This window comes from Pelodiscus sinensis, chromosome 8 (genome assembly GCF_052426305.1).
Source record: "Pelodiscus sinensis isolate ZL-2025 chromosome 8, ASM5242630v1, whole genome shotgun sequence".
Lineage (NCBI taxonomy): Eukaryota > Metazoa > Chordata > Testudines > Trionychidae > Pelodiscus > Pelodiscus sinensis.
The window spans coordinates 58,617,259-58,634,316 of NC_143059.1; the positions used below are offsets into that span (position 1 = coordinate 58,617,259).

A 17,058-nucleotide genomic window follows, 5' to 3' on the forward strand; every position below is an offset into this window, starting at 1 on the left:
GAGGACAACAGTCTTGTGTGCTTTCAGCTATTGTTATGCATTCCAAAATACTAATTGCAAAACTGACACTTCTGCTGTTGACCCTAACCTCTCATTTAACTGAAAAAAATAATTGCCAGTGTCTTATTTTGGTGTAGTTTCAAACATGAAGGAACTGACTTAAACTAAAACAATGTAATCCATCTTTAAACTGTTTTAAGAGTGTTCATGCAGGAATTTGCACAAAGTATAACTAAATCCACTTTTAAAAAAGGCATTCATCTTAAACCACTGCAACTCTGCATTCTGATAGGGTCTTAAGTCAGAGGTGGGCAATAATTTTTGATGGAGTGGGCACTCCAAGAATATAAGTGATCAAGGAGTGCACACTCCCATGATAATGGAGGAGGTGTGGAGTCTCGGATGGAGGTTTGGTGCCAAAAGGAGACTGGAGTAAGGTTTTGGGGTGCAGGAGAGAGTATGGGATCTAGGAGGGAGTTTGGGTGAAGGAGGGGGTTGTGACCAGGGACAGGCGACTGGGGTGCAGGAAGAGGTGCAGGATCTGGGAGGGGGTATGGCTGCAAAAGAGGATTCGGACAGAGCGGTATGGGGGGTGCAGAGTCTGGGAAGGGGTTGTGACCTGGGGCGGGGGTGCAGGGATTTGGGTTGTGATTTGGGGCAGGGTCTGGGATGGGTTATGGGTGCGGGAGAAGATTCTGACCTGCAGAAGGGGTGCAAGAGGGAATGTAGGGTTTGGACGGGGTTGTGACCTAGGGTACAGGTGCAAGGGGGATGCAGGGATTTGGATTGTGACTGAGGACAGGGGATTGGGGTGCAGGGTCTGGGAGGGATTATGTGTGTAGGAGTGGGGGTGCAGAGGGTTTGGGTTATGTGAGGTAGGGATGCAGGGATAGGGGCAGAGGGTTGGTGGAGGGGGAGGGGCTGGGGTGCCAGAGGCAGGCTCTGGCTGGAAGATGCTTACCTAGATGGCTCCTGGCAAGCAGCCCAGCAGGTTCCTCAGCTAGGCTTTCTGCCTGCTCCACCCATGCATGTGCTCAGAACAGCTTGTTGCAGAGGCGGTGTGTGCGTCTCTGAATGTTGTTAGCCTGGGAGGAGGGGACCTTTGTGCACTGCCTGTCCTTGTGTGAGGAGTGAGGGCAGCATGAGAATCCTCTTCACCCCCTCCCTTGGGCTTACAGCACTAAGAGAAGCACCCATGGTCTCTGTAGCCAGCTGCTCTGAGCAATATATAGGGGCAGCGCAGGCAGGGGGCCTGGCTTGAGGATCTTATGGGGCATGGGCCGAATTCAGTGGCTTAGTGGGCCAGATCTGGCCCGTGGGCCATATTTTGCCCACCCCGTCTTAAGTGCTAGATTCTTTGTCAGGTATCTATCACTAAACCTGTCTGGGAAACCCCTAACACACCACAAATATTATATGCATAATTAAAAATGATGACTGTTTAACTCTCAAAGTCATGAAAGGTAGTATTCATACATATATCTCTAGCTTTAACTTCAGTGGATAGGGTTACCTGTAGTTAATCTTGTGCATAAAAGGTTTCATGCTATAAAATGAAGGTGGCGTGAGTGTGAAAAGATTGTAACTCATACAGCTTGAGGTGATATTGAACTATTTGCACTGTGGGTCCAATTGTACAAGTTTTCTTCAGGTGAACTCACACTAAATTCATGAGCGCTTTGCTCACTAAAAAAGCTAGCAAGATTGGACTTTCAAAGTGGTTTCAATAAGCAGAGGATTTTGTGCTCCAAGACTGTCTTGGGTTCCCTGTCTTAGTACTGTACAGAGATTTTGCCTGCATCTGCCAATTTCAGCTATCTCCTTCAGTTTGCTTGCTGTAATCTGCATTAGCACTTGAATTACTCCAAAAGGCTGTTTTGCAAAGCAAGTTAGACTGTACAATTCAACTGTTAGGTGGGTTTCAGTGGAACACTGGGTCCAGAACAGACTTCTCATGAAAGGGTCACTGGAACACTTATTGAAGTAAATGGGGGTAAAAAAACACCAAGGGATTTTAATTGGAGCTCGCTTCTTACCACAGTGCAGGTCAAAGCCTGAGATGCTAACTAGTAGTGGGTACCAGATATGAGAGTGGGACAGGAATTGGCGTGGCATTTATGAAGGGAGAGATGGTAAAGGGTTTTTGTAGTTGCTGCATAGCATGTAAATATATTGTTCTAAAATACTAAGTAAGATGGTTATGTCTTACAGTAGCCTCAATTTATGGCGATTTTTGTTGTTGTTGTCTGCCAGTCTGACACCAAACCCTCTGCTTTTTCAGTTGGGCTTGGAACTAGATGTAGCAGACTCTGGCAAATGAGTCCTGGAGGAATACAAGGATGTAAAGAAATTGGTCAGGAATATATTTGCTTTTGCAACTAGATTTGAGCAACTTCACACACAACTAGGAACAAAGCAGGGGCAGGGGAGGGGAAAAATGTATACATTGGCATAAGCATGGGACAAAGGACTACCCATTTAAAGGAAGTGAGATTCATCAAAGATAAAACTGATGTGTTGACTGATGGTAGTTGCATAAAGATAAATGGAAAAGTATTATGAACAGCTTTTAAATGAAGAAAACCCAAGAGAGCAATGTAACTTTGAAATGATGAACTTAGGCATAGTGGAGCCTACAAGATGTAGGGGTGAACGCTGTAAAAGAAATGAAAAATAGTAAGGTCATAGGTCCAGAAGGAATCCCTGTTGAGTCATGACAAATCTTGTAGTAGAAGGAATAAGCTTGGAATGACAAATCTTGTAGTAGAAGGAATAAGCTTGGAATAGAATCTGCTGCCATCCCTGTTAAGTCAATTATGAGATGGGGAAAGATGTCAGATGTATGGAGGAAAGGATATGTAGGTGCTAATATATATACAGGCAGTCCCCGGGTTACGTACAAGATAGGGACTGTAGGTTTGTTCTTAAGTTGAATCTGTATGTAAGTCGGAACTGGCGTCCAGATTCAGCCGCTGCTGAAACTGATCAGTTTCAACAGCGGCTGAATCTGGACATCAGTTCTGACTTACACACAGATTCAACTTAAGAACCCCAGGCATCCCCAAGTCAGCTGCTGCTGAAACTGATCAGCAGCTGATTCCAGGAAGCCCGGGGCAGGGGCTTCCTGTAGTCAGCCACTGGTCAGTTTCAGCAGCGGCTGACTTGGAGACGCCTGGGGCAGAGCAGCTTGGGTGCTGCCGGGTTGGTCCAGTAGCGCCGCCGCTCCTCGGCGCTACTGGACCAACCCGGCAGCACCCAAGCTGCTCTGCCCCAGGCGTCCTGATTCAGCCGCTGCTGAAACTGGCCAGCAGCGGCTGAATCAGGACGCCTGGGGCAGAGCAGCTGGGGTGCTGCTGGGTTGGTCCAGTAGCGCCCAGAGCGGCGCTATGGGACCAACCGGCAGCGCCCCAGCTGCTGTACCACAGGCGTCTGGAGCAAAGCCGCGGAGCACGGGGGCAGCGGGACAGCCCAGACGCGCCGTGGCTGTCCTGCTGCCCTCGGGCTCCGCGGCTTTGCTCTGCTTTGCTCCCCGTTCCCCTGGTCTGCAGACCAGGGAGACAGGGAGCAAAGCAGAGCAAAGCCGCGGTGCCCAAGGGCAGCAGGACAGCCCAGACGCGTCTGGGCTGTCTGCTGCCCGCGTGCTCCGCCGCTTTGCTTCCTCTCCCTGGTCTGCTGGAGACCAGGGAGATGGGCATAAGTCGGATCCGCGTAACTCGGGGACTGTCTGTAATTAGCACCAATATACCTTTCCTCCATACATTTGACATTTCACCCCCATTTTGTAGTAATTACAAAAGTATAAAGTTAATAAGTTGTATAATAAAACTGGAAGAGTCACCGATAAGAAATTAAGCAGATATTAGTGCAAATCAGTGCAACTTCATGTCAGGAAGGTTAACTGTAGATGCTATTTTCACATGAGGGAGCCTGGTGGCTCAAAGTGAAATAAGTATTCACATTTGACAAAAATCATTTGACCAAGTTCCAAGGGAAGTCATCTTGTGATGTATTAAGGAGAAAATCATACCAGATCTTTATATACAGCATGTTCAAGTCAGGCATGTATGTGTAATGCCAATGGTCAGAACTTGGTGAAACACTTCCTCGGTAAAAGAGGGAGTGCAACAATGTTCCCTCTAATCTTTTCATATGCAGAATAAATGTTATGCACACCAAAGTGTGTGTGAATGTGCACCACCAATAGAAACACGAAACCTAGCTGTGGGTGCTCTGCTAATCAGCTCGGTGGCTTTTGAATTGTGCCCGAGTGGCTGCACAAGTGCACGGCTTACTGTGAAGGCTGAAGTGCATCCAAGATCAGTATTAAACCATTTCTTGTTAATCCTCATGCTGGTTACCCTGACAAGAGACATATAGAAGGAGTCTCATTGGTGTGTGCTGTTTGTAGATGTTATGTTGTTTAGTGAAAAGAAAGATGGTCTGGAGGAGAATCTTGAAAAAATGAGAGGTGTTGGAGAAACACAGCTTCAAAATAAGCAGAGGAAAACCGAGTACATGCTATGTAATTTCAGTAATGGGAACACTGAATTATCCTTCAAACTAGATGGGCAGATAATATAGAAAACATAATATACTATATATTTGAGAGAATTTGTGTGTCTGTCCATGTGTTTCTGACTGTTCCAGAACTACTCCTAAATGGTAAGAACTAGGACCATCCGTTTCGGTATACAGCTTCCTCTTATCATAACTTTAAAGCAAGACAAGGGGTTGATTGTGCCAGGAAAATGGGACTGTGCCCATTTGGAACTGCAACAGCTATGGAAGGCTGGGCTAGTGCTCTCCACAGGGCGGCCTGCATACTAGGGATGTGAATGGTTAACCGGTAGGGGATGGAGCAGCCCCTGTCCGCTGTTGGCCTGGCCTGGCATGGTCCACTCTACCTGTCCTTGTTTGTTTAATAGGTTAACTAATTGAAATTTAACCAGTTAACCCATTAAACAGGATTTTACATCCCTACAGCATACTGAACCCCTCATTCTGAGCCTGACCTAGAGCAAGGATTTCAGTGAAGCATGTACATTTCCATTTTATTTTATTTTATTTTATTTTTCTTCACTCAGCTCACAGTCAATCTGTGGAACTCCTTGCCAGAGGATGTGGTGAAGGCTAGGACTTTAAAAGGGTTCAAAAAAGAGCTAGATAGATTCATGGAGGTTAGGTCCATCAATGGCTATTAGCCAGGATGGATACGAATGGTGTCCCTAGTCTCTATCTCTGGAGGTGGGTGACAGGGGAGGGAACACGTGAGAATTACCTGAAGTTGGAGCTAGAATAATAAATGTCTGGCTCAAATGGAGAGAAATGGTGTAGTATGTCTCAAGAAGATGCAAGTAAGATTAAAAGGGAAAGTTGACAATATGGTATTCAGTTCAGTTTTACTGTCTGGCCCTGAGTTGGGTGGTGAAGAAGATAATGTGAGTAAATGATCTTTTCTGCAGAAATGGTGAGATGATTGAATGGCGTAGGAGAGAAGGGCTAAGTGAAGAACGTGTGTGTTAGACATTGTCAAATTAACACTCATAAACAAAACAAAAAAAAGAGGGTGTGCAGGCTCAAATGGTTTGGTAATATAAAATCCGGTCATCACAACTGTGGGCAAGAGAATCCAACAGATCAAGATTGAAAGAAAAAGACAAAGGTCGAGTCAAGAAGAAGCGGTGGGATTTCATTGAGACGCACACATTCACATACAGTGTGATAGAAGTTATGGCACTGACCCAGGCCTGCTGATGGGGGCGGGAAAGGAGACAATTCAAGTGGCCGTGGAACTCCCAGATGCCACTGTTACTCTGCAGAAGTGACAGACAGAGTTCCGGGTCCCTTAGAATTGCTGCTGGAGCACTGCTCTGTATAGCTTTGAGGGCTGGGCAGCGCTGCGGATTGGGTGGTGCTAAGGGCTAACTGCCCCTGGCCCCCCTTGCCCTGGAGCCCACGGTGACTGTCGGTCCCTCTTCATTGAACAGAGCATTTTGGAGGGAGGGGACTCATAGAGCAGACCCCATTTGAATGAACTAATGCAAGGAAGAAAAACGTGTCTTAGTGTTTTAAAACAGTTGACCTCTAGCTAGAGGACTCTGTCAGGAATTTATATTCCTTTTTATAAATGCTCAATTTTTAAAGCTGTCTGGTGGTTCCTGTGTCTTTCCTAATCTACTATAATTGGAATTTTTTGTCCATGCTAGACTCAAGAGAACACATTAATATTTTATGGAAAAGGAGGGTATTTAAAGTTTTTTAAAGGATTATGTCGTTTAATTTGGGGCAGGACAGAATATAGCCTGGAAACTGCCTATTACTCTTTAGTAGGGATGTCAACGTGTAATCGACTACACGATTAACTGATAAGTCTTGGCTTACCGATTAATCTTCTTGACTATCTGCACTCCTTCCCCTCTTGCTGCCTCTGTATCAGAGGTAGCACAGGGTCAGGGAGTGGAAGCTGGTGCCTGTGAAGAGCAGGTTTTAAGCAGGTTCCCCACAGGCACTGGATTTACCTGCTCTCCCCCTGACCTCTGCACTGCTGCCTCTGATGGAGAGGCAGCAGCATGGAAGGTGAGAGGGGGCAGGCTGGAGCTGATAAGCACAGGAAGCTGGCTTTCAAGCAGGCTCTCCGTGTGTGCTGGCTCCGCAGACCCGCCTTCTCCAGGGCAGGCAGGCAGGAGCCGGTGCTAGTGGGAACCGGCTTAAAAGGCTATCAGAGGCAGCAGCACGAGGAGAGGGGCCAGAGAGACTGCTGCGAACCAGCCTCTGTCTGCAGTGGCCCAGGCTTGCCACGTACAGATGCTGGTCCATGGCAGCGGTCCCTGTCCATGGTGGGTCCAAGCTCCTCCGGCATCCCATGGAGCAGCCTCTATCCGTGGGGAACTCACCTCCCCGTGGTCAGGGACTGCTGCCACCCTGTGCTTCTACCTCTGTATCAGAGGTAGCAGCAAGGGGAGGCAGGCAGCCAGTCTGTGCTTGGAACTGGTTTTTAAATGGGCTCCTCTTGCTGACCTGCTCCCACCTACCACCCTGTGCTGCTGGGTGTGGTGACAGGGGGCTCCTTGAGTGGAGTCAGGAGCACACTGGCTGCCAGCCCTGCCTCCGGGGACTATCGAATAGTTGTGTAATTGCCAAGTTTTCATACGGTTACATGACTATTCAGTTATACTATATCGAACATTCCTACCCTTTAGCACTTAAAAATTCTTGAAACATTCAGCGTTTAAGTGGATATTACTTGACATGTGTGGCCCACAGCCTTTCTACAGTGCTATAGCAGTTGCCTAACTAGTGTTGTTTAATAGGGATAGATATAGAAGATGGGGCCTAGCACAAGGTGGTAATATCATATGTTTCTTCCAAAGGAAAGTGGGTGATTAAAAATTACCATGGCAGGCATGCAAAATGTCATCTCAGCAAGCAGAGTAGTTAGCAGCAGTGGTGTAACAGCTGCATCTGTATATAACTAGCATGCCAGAACAATCTGCTCACCCTCTAGCTGAAATTTCCTAATGGGAACACTGAAGAAACAAGGTTCCAAGATATCTGAACATAATACTGCATATTTATAGTTCTGGACAGGTTTTTGAGTGTCTGGTTCCAGTCGTATTAAAACCTATCCTCTATCTGTAGTGGGTTCATCACAGAGGTACTTTTTTTGATACAATTCATTTGTCCCATGTACATATTCTCTTGAACACTACATTAAGGGGCCAATCGATCTTCCACTGAAGACTTCCAATGGCAAGACTTAAATGATGTCAGAGGGTTGAACAGAGCCCTAAATATGCACGAACAAATGAATCTTTCATATTTAAAGCTTTTCTAATGTCCAATATTACTCCTGGGAATCCATTTAAGATTTGTACTTTATACTGTAGGTGGCAGTAGAATGCAAATAAAGTTAACTTTATGTGCATTGTAGCTTAAACTTTGCACAGGGCTATATTTTAATTTTGACACAAGCCACAGTTCTGTCTAGAATGAATGCTGCTGTACTAATTGCAAACTAAAAAAAAAAAGACCAATTAGCTTTTTCTTAATGTTAATGTGTCACAGCTGCTTCTCTGCCCCCATTAAAGCTACGAAACATACAAAGTAGAATGTATTTCTTCTTTAAGTATTGTCTTCTGTCTTCCAAATTGATTTCCAGCCCTCCACTTTGTACATTCTTTGCTGGAGCAACAACAGTGTAATGGATGGATATAAAATGAATCTAGGGGGTCAAATAACACTCCATTAGGTGTCACTGAAAAGATGATGGAAAGCATAAGAAAATATTGGTTAGTGCAAAAGACTCTATTAGATATCAGTAGTAGGGTGGGCTGGTGAGCAGCCCAAACCACAAACAGAAGCCATGGTACATTTAATTAAAATATGTAGTGTATGTGTCACTTGTCTTCAGAGATCATAAATTTTATCAAGCAGGACTAATCCATGTGTGGAAAGTGCCTGACACATTTTGGGTGCTACTAAAATTCATATACTTTTGTGATATTGATGTACGGGAGGAGAGCTGAGCAGGGGACAGTGTTACCAATCACCCTGGTTTCACTAGGATTCTCCTGGAATCTTCCTCTCTCCTCTGAGGCCATTTTAGCCAAACAGGGATTTTGGGTACCAACAATCTGGCAGCACAGTGAGGCTAAAGCAGGCTTCCTGCCTGCCCTCACTCTGTACTGCTTCCAGAAGCAGCTGGTACTGTCCCTGTGGCCTTTGGAGGGCCATGGAGTGTCTGGGTGACACTCCAACTCCCTGGCCCATGAACTGCAGCAGATGGGTGGTGTCTGTGGGCAGCAATGCATAGAGACCCACTGCCCTCCTACTCCCCACTCCTCCAGAACTGCTGCCAGAGGGATATGCCCACTGGTTTGGGGGGACGCCTGAGATAAGCACTGCCCTCTCACCCCCTCCTACACTCCAACCCCCTGTCTCCCCCAGCCCAGAACCTGCATCCCTTAACCCTTCACACATCCGAACTCCCTCCCTGAGCCTGCACCTCCTCCCGCACCCATACTCCTTTCCCTACTCCAACTCGCTCCCAACCTCCTACCCTGGTGCCTGTATCCAAACTTTCTCCCAGAGCCCTCATCCCTCCCGCATCCCAATCCCCTGCCCCAGCCAGGTGAAAGCCAGTGACAGTGCGGGGAGAGGTGAAGTTAGTGAGAGGGTGGGACCTCTGAGAAGGGGTGGGGTAGGGTCTTCGGATTTGTGCGATTAGATAGTTGGCAACCCTAGCAAGAGATGGCTTCTAAGCTTCTTATACAGCTATAAGGGGTTCCTACCTTTCTGATCACCATTTACTGGAGTGAGTGAGTCTATTGAATAGCCCCCCTCTTGTGGGTCCTCTCTGTGGACAGATTCTGGGCAAAGATTTCTTTCAGTCCCACTTTTCCTCACCCCTTCCAACTAATAGGCAAAGCAGGTAACTGTGCGCCTCAGTAAAATTGACCTTTTGCCAGATTGCCATGTGTGTAGTGAGTGGGCTGTACAGAATTTCAGAAATGAGGCAGCTGCAAAATGGCTAATTTGGCATTGTTTAGGCATTAATAGAGAATTCCCCTTGGGCTATGTAAGCAGAAGGCTTGTGAGGTTCCTATGCCTTGTAGCTCTGGGTTCAGTTTTCTGATGGACTTCATCCCAAAAGCGGAACTAAATATAATAATGCAAATTTTAGTGGATATTTATGTAAATCAAGACACCTGTTTCTGTTGTTGAAGCTTGACAGATTAATTTTCCCAGTGTGAAAAACAGCAGGAATTAATTGCATTCGTGGATGTGCCTAATTAGACAGTGACGGTGAGAGAAGCGATAATTCTTGGTATTGTACTTAAGTTCTAGTTGGAGCATTATTTATTACTTTCCTGTTCAAACTAGAAGTCAAAATTGTATTAAATATGAAAATATCACTTTGAAATCACTAACTTGCATTTATGATGGTCACTGTACTTTTCATCATTACTCTTTGTATACAATATACTCATTTCTACTTCTTAAATTGGGTTATTTAGTAATTTTTTGGTAATGTTTTATCTTTTTTTTTTTTTTTTAAATGGCTCACACCAGGTTTTAAAATGTGTTGTGTTTTACTAGTTAACTATTCCTTTGGGAAGTGTGCAGACATATTTAGCCATGACACATTTCTGTCAAGCAACTATCGATCAAACTTCTATGCACTACCTTAAGTTGAATTTCCATGTAGTCTGTCCAGTTTAATGAAGATTCATACAAATAAGAAGTGAAATTCTTAGAACTACAAAATTTATTTTTAGTGTTTGTTATAAGGAACATTTGTTCTTTATACAGATATGACCTTAAAATTATGAAGTTCAGCAAAACCATCTCAAAATAGTATGACTAGGTAATGTTCATATGAAAAAGGTCATTGCTATAACTGAGATGATAGGCATAATGCACCTTTCTAAAAATGTTCAGAATTATTTTTAGTGTTAGGAAACCAAACCTTGCATAGCATAGAATGATGCTAATGAAATTTTAGCTATTGTATTTCTTCTGCTTTCAGAGTGTCTGAGCTCCATCCCTACCCCAACCTCAGAACAAGGCTCTGTACACTGCCCTAAACGGTTTTTGCAATCCATGAAAATTAGTTTAATCATTCAGGCCACTGAAAAATCAATTAAAATCAATGTGAGAGGTAATTAAATACCTTTTGAGAATCTCTGCTTCAATATCTTGGGTCAGACCCTCCTTTTTATTCTTCATCTTTTATATAATATTCTCCCTCTTGATGCCTTCTGTGTCATTATTTCTTTTGTTAAGGTAGTAGACACTAATAATCAGAAAATCCTAGAACTAAGAGCCACAATGTATTTGCTGTTTAAAGAATACTCCCTTTACCTTCTGTGATGTTTCAGTTGACAATGATCTGTGCTCTATCTAGTCCAGATTTAATGATGTCAAGTACTAGATGCACAATTGCAGTTGCACATACATAACTTGTTTTCTCAGGATGATTTTTAGAGATCACCAGGACCTCCTAAAAAGATTGAGTGTAAATCTGGGTCCAGATATTGAAGAGTTTTAGGAGTTGGCACACAAACGTACCAATTTCCTAGATGCAGCTGTTCCCTCCAGAGTAGGGTTGCCCACCAACAGAGTTGTGTTAGGAGGGACCCACCAAAATGGTGTGACAGACACCTTCTTCTCTGCCCCACCATGTCAGAGAGGTCAGGGAAGAAATACTATGTACTAGCAAGTGAGTTCAAATACCTTTTTATTCACACACATCCGTTGGGATCCTGGTATAGTAGCGACAGCAAATGAATGGGACAGATAGGGGCAAACAAACACTGCCCCCAAGAATGAAACTACTAAGAGATTAGACCTTTTTGGATGAAAGATTTATTCAGTGGCGAGCCTCTAGTTATGTATCTCCAGCAAAAAGGCTTTGTTAGGAGGTACAATTTTAATCTGTGGGAGTTGTCCAAATTTAAATATAGTCCACAAGAGTCAAGGCAAGAGTTCACAGCCGTCCTGGAGGAGAGAGAGAGCGGCTAGGACCTCACTGTAGATAACTGTGGATGCGGCTGACTTGGCAGCTAGTACTGTGGTATCTGCAGTCACCATGAGGAGTTATTTGTGGCTCCAGTCCTCTGGTCTTCCTCATAAAATTCAGCAGTCCCTCCAGGATCTCCCCTTTGAAGGCGTCTCCCGATTTTTTTTGGAGCAGACAAGACTCATGTTCACAGATTCAAGGGCCACCTATTGTTCCTTAGGCCTTTACATGCGACCAACTTCCAGGAAGCACTTTAAGCCCCAGCAGTCTTCCCAGTTTTTGGCACCTCCTAGATAGGAATTCTGCAAAAGAAAGGGGAAGGGTTAAAAAACAATGCCAGTCCCTCCCTTCCACTTCAGCCTCCACGTCAGGTTCTCACAGATATTCTGGGGAGCCAAGCAGGCTTTTTGGAATTGCCCCAATGGCTTTATCTACTTGTTACTGTTCCAGATCTGCTCTCTCATTTGTTACTTGTCTGTCTGCCACCTTTCAGCCCAAGTTGGTCATACAGGACATTAAACCATTGGGTCCTGGGCACAGCGAGAGTCATTTACACTCCCCAGTTTTTATGTACCCCCTCCTTTTCACCTCCCATCCCGTTCCTCTTCAGGGACCCTTCTCACAAGCAACTCCTTGCCCAGAGGTTCAATCTCCCTACATGTGGGTGCTATAGGGAAAGTTCCCTAAGACTGGAGAAGAAAGTGAGTTTTACTCATGGTATTTCTTAATCCTGATGGTAAAGGAAGCCTACATTCCCTCTTGGACCTGAGTTGCCTAAACAATTCTCAAACTGAGGTTCCACATGGGCTCCTTGGCTTCCATCTTTCCATCCCTGGATTGAGGAAACTGAAACACCACCCTTGACTTACAGAACACTTATTTTTACATCTCTACCTTCTGCAGCCACACGATTTATCAGGTTTGGAGTTAGTGAATGCCACTACCAGTTCACTGCTTTCTCCTTCAGCCTGCTGGCAGTCTCCTGAGTCTTCACAAAGTGTATGGCAGTAGTAGCAGCCTTCTTCAGACAACAAGGCATGCAAGTCTACCTGTACCTCAAAGACTGGCCTATCAATGGTTTGCCACAGGATAAGGTGCAGGACAGCATCAGCACAGGCTTTCCACTTTCCTGGGCCTGCTGATAACTAACAAAACGCTGGTCCTGGTTCAGAAAATAGTTCACTGGGGGCAGTGCTCGATTTGACTCAACCTAGAGCAGTGTTTCTTAAACTGTATTCCGCAGTACACCGGTGGGCCCGATGCAGTCGGAGGTGTGCCGCGGAGAACAACAGAATTCAAAATGGCCACCCTTCAAGGGGCAGGTAACTTTCCCCTGACACTCTTTTCTTCAATAAATCTTCTCCTCCCCCCCCCCCCATCCCCACACACACACTTTTTTTTGCGCTCAACAAAATCCTTGGTGTTTCTCATAAAAAAAAAAAAATTGTTTGGTGTTCCTCAGCCTTAAAAAGTTTAAGAAACTCTGACCTAAAGCCTTCCTGTCAGATGCTCGATTCTGGACTGCTATACCTGATCTCCAGTGTCATGGTCCACCCAATGATGATTGCTCAAGTCTGCCTTAAACTATTGGGCTACGAGGCAGCATGTCTATGCAGGATACAGTACAGTGGGCAGTGCTTCAGGCCCCTCCAGATGTGTCTGGCATCAGTCTATTTCCCCCACAGACACCTCTTCATCTCAGTACTCACAGTTCTGCATCTGGTCCTCACTTCCTTAGCCTGATGGAAAGACCCAGGACCAGTAATGAAGGGGGTTCTCTTTGCCCCTCAACTGTTGGTAGCCTTAGTCTTGGACACGTCAGACCTAGGAGCCGACCCAGGGCCTTAGTCCCCAGAAGAACACTCCTTACGTATAAAAGGCAGGGAACTCAGGGTGGCATGCTTAGTTTATCAAGTGTTCCTTCCCCAGGTCTCAGGAAAAGTGCTGCAGGTCCTTACAGATGATATCACATCTGTGTTTTACATCACAAAGTGAGGAAGGCTTTGATCTGCAGCCTTGTGCAAGGAGGCTCCTTCTGCGGGACTTGTATGAAATACGCCATTCATCTTGAGGCAAAACAACTCATAATATCTTGAAATGTTGTGGTAAATCACCTTAGCAGATCCTCTTCCTCTCACCATGAGTGTTCTCTTCACCTGGAGGTCATAAGTGTCGTCTTCCAGGGTGGGGGACCTCCCCAGGTGGACCTTTGCACAACCAGGCAGAACAGGAAATGCTATCAGCTTTGTTTACTGTGCGTGCACAGCACAGTCTCCCTCTGCAATTCCTTTCTGCTCTCGTAGGCGCACCACCTACTGTATTCCTTTTCTCCAATCCCTTTGGTTCACAACATTCTGCTTAAAAATTTAGCTGAGTTATTCTGATAGTACTTCTGGACTGCTTGGTAGCAACTCCAGGATCATGAGCATAAGTACCCTGCTTGGACTCGATTTCACAAGACCATGACAAGTTGCTTTGCTGGAATCTTGTTTCCTGCACCTGATTGCGTGGATGCTGTGTGGCTGATCCTGAGGAATAGGCTTGTCCAGATCAGGTTTGACAGGTCTTCCTAGATAATAGCCTTCCACCAAGGTTACCTGCTTGGCCAAGTGCAAACATTTCACTTGTTGGGCCTCTGAACAGAATCTCTATCTGTACATTCTATCTTGAATTGTCTGCTCTACCTAAGGCAGTAAAGTCAGGCCCCTCTTGTCTACTAAGGTTCATCCAAAACCTGGGAATAAGTGACTGAATGGAACACTTGATTACCTGTTCTATTCATTCCTTGTGGGGCACCTGGCACTGGCCACTGTCAGAAGACAGAACACTGGGCTAGATGGACCTTTGGTTTGACCAAGCATGGCCATTTTTATGTTCTTATTTGACAGCCATCTCAGCCTTGCACTCTCCAGTGAATGGCAGGTCAGTGTTTTCCCACAAAATAACAGTCCAGCCAGGAGCTCAGGAGTTCCCTCACTGCTGCCCCCAGCGGCCAAAAGCACAGGGGTTTTTCCACCACTGAAAGCTCTGAAGGCCCCTTCAACCCTAGCAGTCATGAGATGGGAGGGCGGGGGGGTTCCCCCCTGTCACCAGCAGCTTTGGGGTTTCACCTGCTGTCCGTAGCATCTGGGAGCAGTGGAGGATTCCATTGCCTGTGGAGGCTTGGAGCTCATGGGGCCGCCAAAGACAGTGGGGTGTACACTGCAGTTTCATGCTCCTGCAGATGGTGCGGGACCCTATAGCTCCCACCATCATAGGCCAAAATCAGAGGTTGCTGGAAATCACAAATTCTGGGATTTCTGTGACCTCTAACTATATTGTGGCTTGAACCATGATCAAGTAGAGTTTAATGACACTTGGGTTTGTAATCTGTATTCCTAATGGGAGTTCTTAGGGCTTTATATGTCTAATATTTTGTTAGGTGAAATTAAGTATATTTTCACCTTTTGGGTAGATATAAACAATAATTAATGTCAGGACACAAATTAATGGGATATATTAGGTATAATGTATGGCACACAATGTTCAGATGTGGTAGAACAATTAGTTACTGCTTTGACTTTTTTTCCCTCCTTTTTTGAGGAAAGTCTTATGTTAAATTTGCATGGCCAGATGAGGATAGGGAATTCCAGCGTGAGATTGTCTTCTGCTTGTTTGATGCAACCTTTGAAGTGGAAATTTCCTTTTAAAACTTTACTGTTAGGAAAAGAACAGCTGGCCCAGAGGTGGATAGAGTAACAGGGGACCTTTATTGCTGATACTCGTTCAGTCGCAGATCCCTCTTACCTGGGATGCAAGTGAGCAACAAATTTACCCAAGTATACCTTTTTATCTTAGTTAGTATGTAAATACACTGTGGCTACATCTACACTGCAGGCTTCTTGCGCAATAACTATTTTGCGCAAAAATTCTTGCACAAGATCATGTCCACACTGCCATGTGCTTTTGCGCAAGAGCGTCTATGGCAGTGTGGACGCTCTCTTGCATAAGAAAGCTCTGACAGCCATTTTAGCCATAGGGATTTCTTGTGCAAGAAATCCCTGTTGCCCGTCCACACTGCCTTCTTGCGCAAGAGGGCTTATTCCTCATGGGGAGAGGAATAACTCTTGTGCAAGAAGCCTTCTCTTCTGATGCTTTACTGTAAATTTACTTGTGTAAGAATGCGTGTGCAGTGTAGATGCTCTTCAAGCTTTTGTGCAGGAACAGCTGTTCTTGTGCAAAAAGCTTACAGTGTAGAGGTAGCCTTATTGATTACATCACTTCTTAGGCCCTGATTTAGTAATGTGAATACCCATATGCTGCATAATCATAACCATGTGGTGAATATAACTATATCTGCCACTGTTTACAGCTTTTAGCTGATGTCAACAGGTTTCACATCATAAAACTCCTGGTACCAGCAACTTCAAGGGGTACAGGATACGTGACCCTGAATGTATAATTCACAACACATAAGGGAGTAAGGAAGATAGCTTTAGCACCTAGGTCAGTGGTTCCCAACCTTTTCATGCATAAGGACCCCTTTTCAATCTGTTAAAATTTTATGGTACTCCCCCAACCCCCTGCACTTTTATTACAGTGTACCCCATTAATTTGCTTTTTTAACTTCTTTTTTCCCCTATTTCCATATAACTGGGGGCAGACTATGGAAAATTAACACTCTACAAATTTACTAGCTATGTTAAGGAAATAAAAAATTTCTGGAAAACCCTGGGCTGTATGGAATGATTGGTTTTGAACATATTAGAAGTAACATTAGCGCTTCTTTATGAAAATACTGACAACAATGTAAATCACCTTTTTAGAAGATAAGGACTCTGGCTTGTGAAAATGAGGCAATATTTGAGGTAAAGCTAAATAACTGCACACCTGATTACAGGAATTAATATAATGCAAACCATTCTGAATGAGCATGGAAGAGTCAGTGTGACAGACCCCGCTTGAGAAATTTGCATCTTTCTCACTGTCACTGTGTAGGGTTCAACCACTGTTACAGTACCGATGCTTCTCTGACCATAAGAAATACCTAACCTGTGTAGCACTGTCGAAATGGACAGTGCAGGGGAAGACACATTCCCTGTTAAGTCAGTAGCAAACTTGGCTGGCATTAGAGAGTAGCAAGCCCTTTGAACTTTATAAGGTATTATGCCTCACACCATCTCCAGTGAAACATTTGATCATGCTTCCCTCACACTGAAAAACCCAGACACACCATTTTTTGAGGAACAAATGCTTCCTGGAACTTCCACCTGGGCAGTGTCTCTCCACATTACTTTATATGCTTCATGTCACCATAATATCTAAGAGCTAGAGCCTAAAAATGAATCCACACAGACACACTTCAGCGCCCACGGAGGTTCATTGTCAGGATCTTGCCCTGACAGTCGCTAAACCTTTCAAAAGAATGTTTGGGTGCTTAGTTAAATGTATATTCTTGGTTGTGCTAAATGCTGGTTTATGCTATAGGCATGCTGGAGGTATAATTGGACATATTTGCCAGAGTCGTGACACATTTCTGGGGGAAACTGGGTGCTGTA

The 17,058-nt window shown here is 44.9% G+C and overlaps 1 protein-coding gene across 3 annotated transcripts in view; it reads left to right on the forward strand.

Moving 5' to 3' along the window:
- CACUL1 (CDK2 associated cullin domain 1) overlaps window positions 1-17,058 on the forward strand; it is an 86,584-nt gene that overhangs the window by 24,481 nt on the left and 45,045 nt on the right. The gene's annotated exons all lie outside the window — the stretch shown is intronic.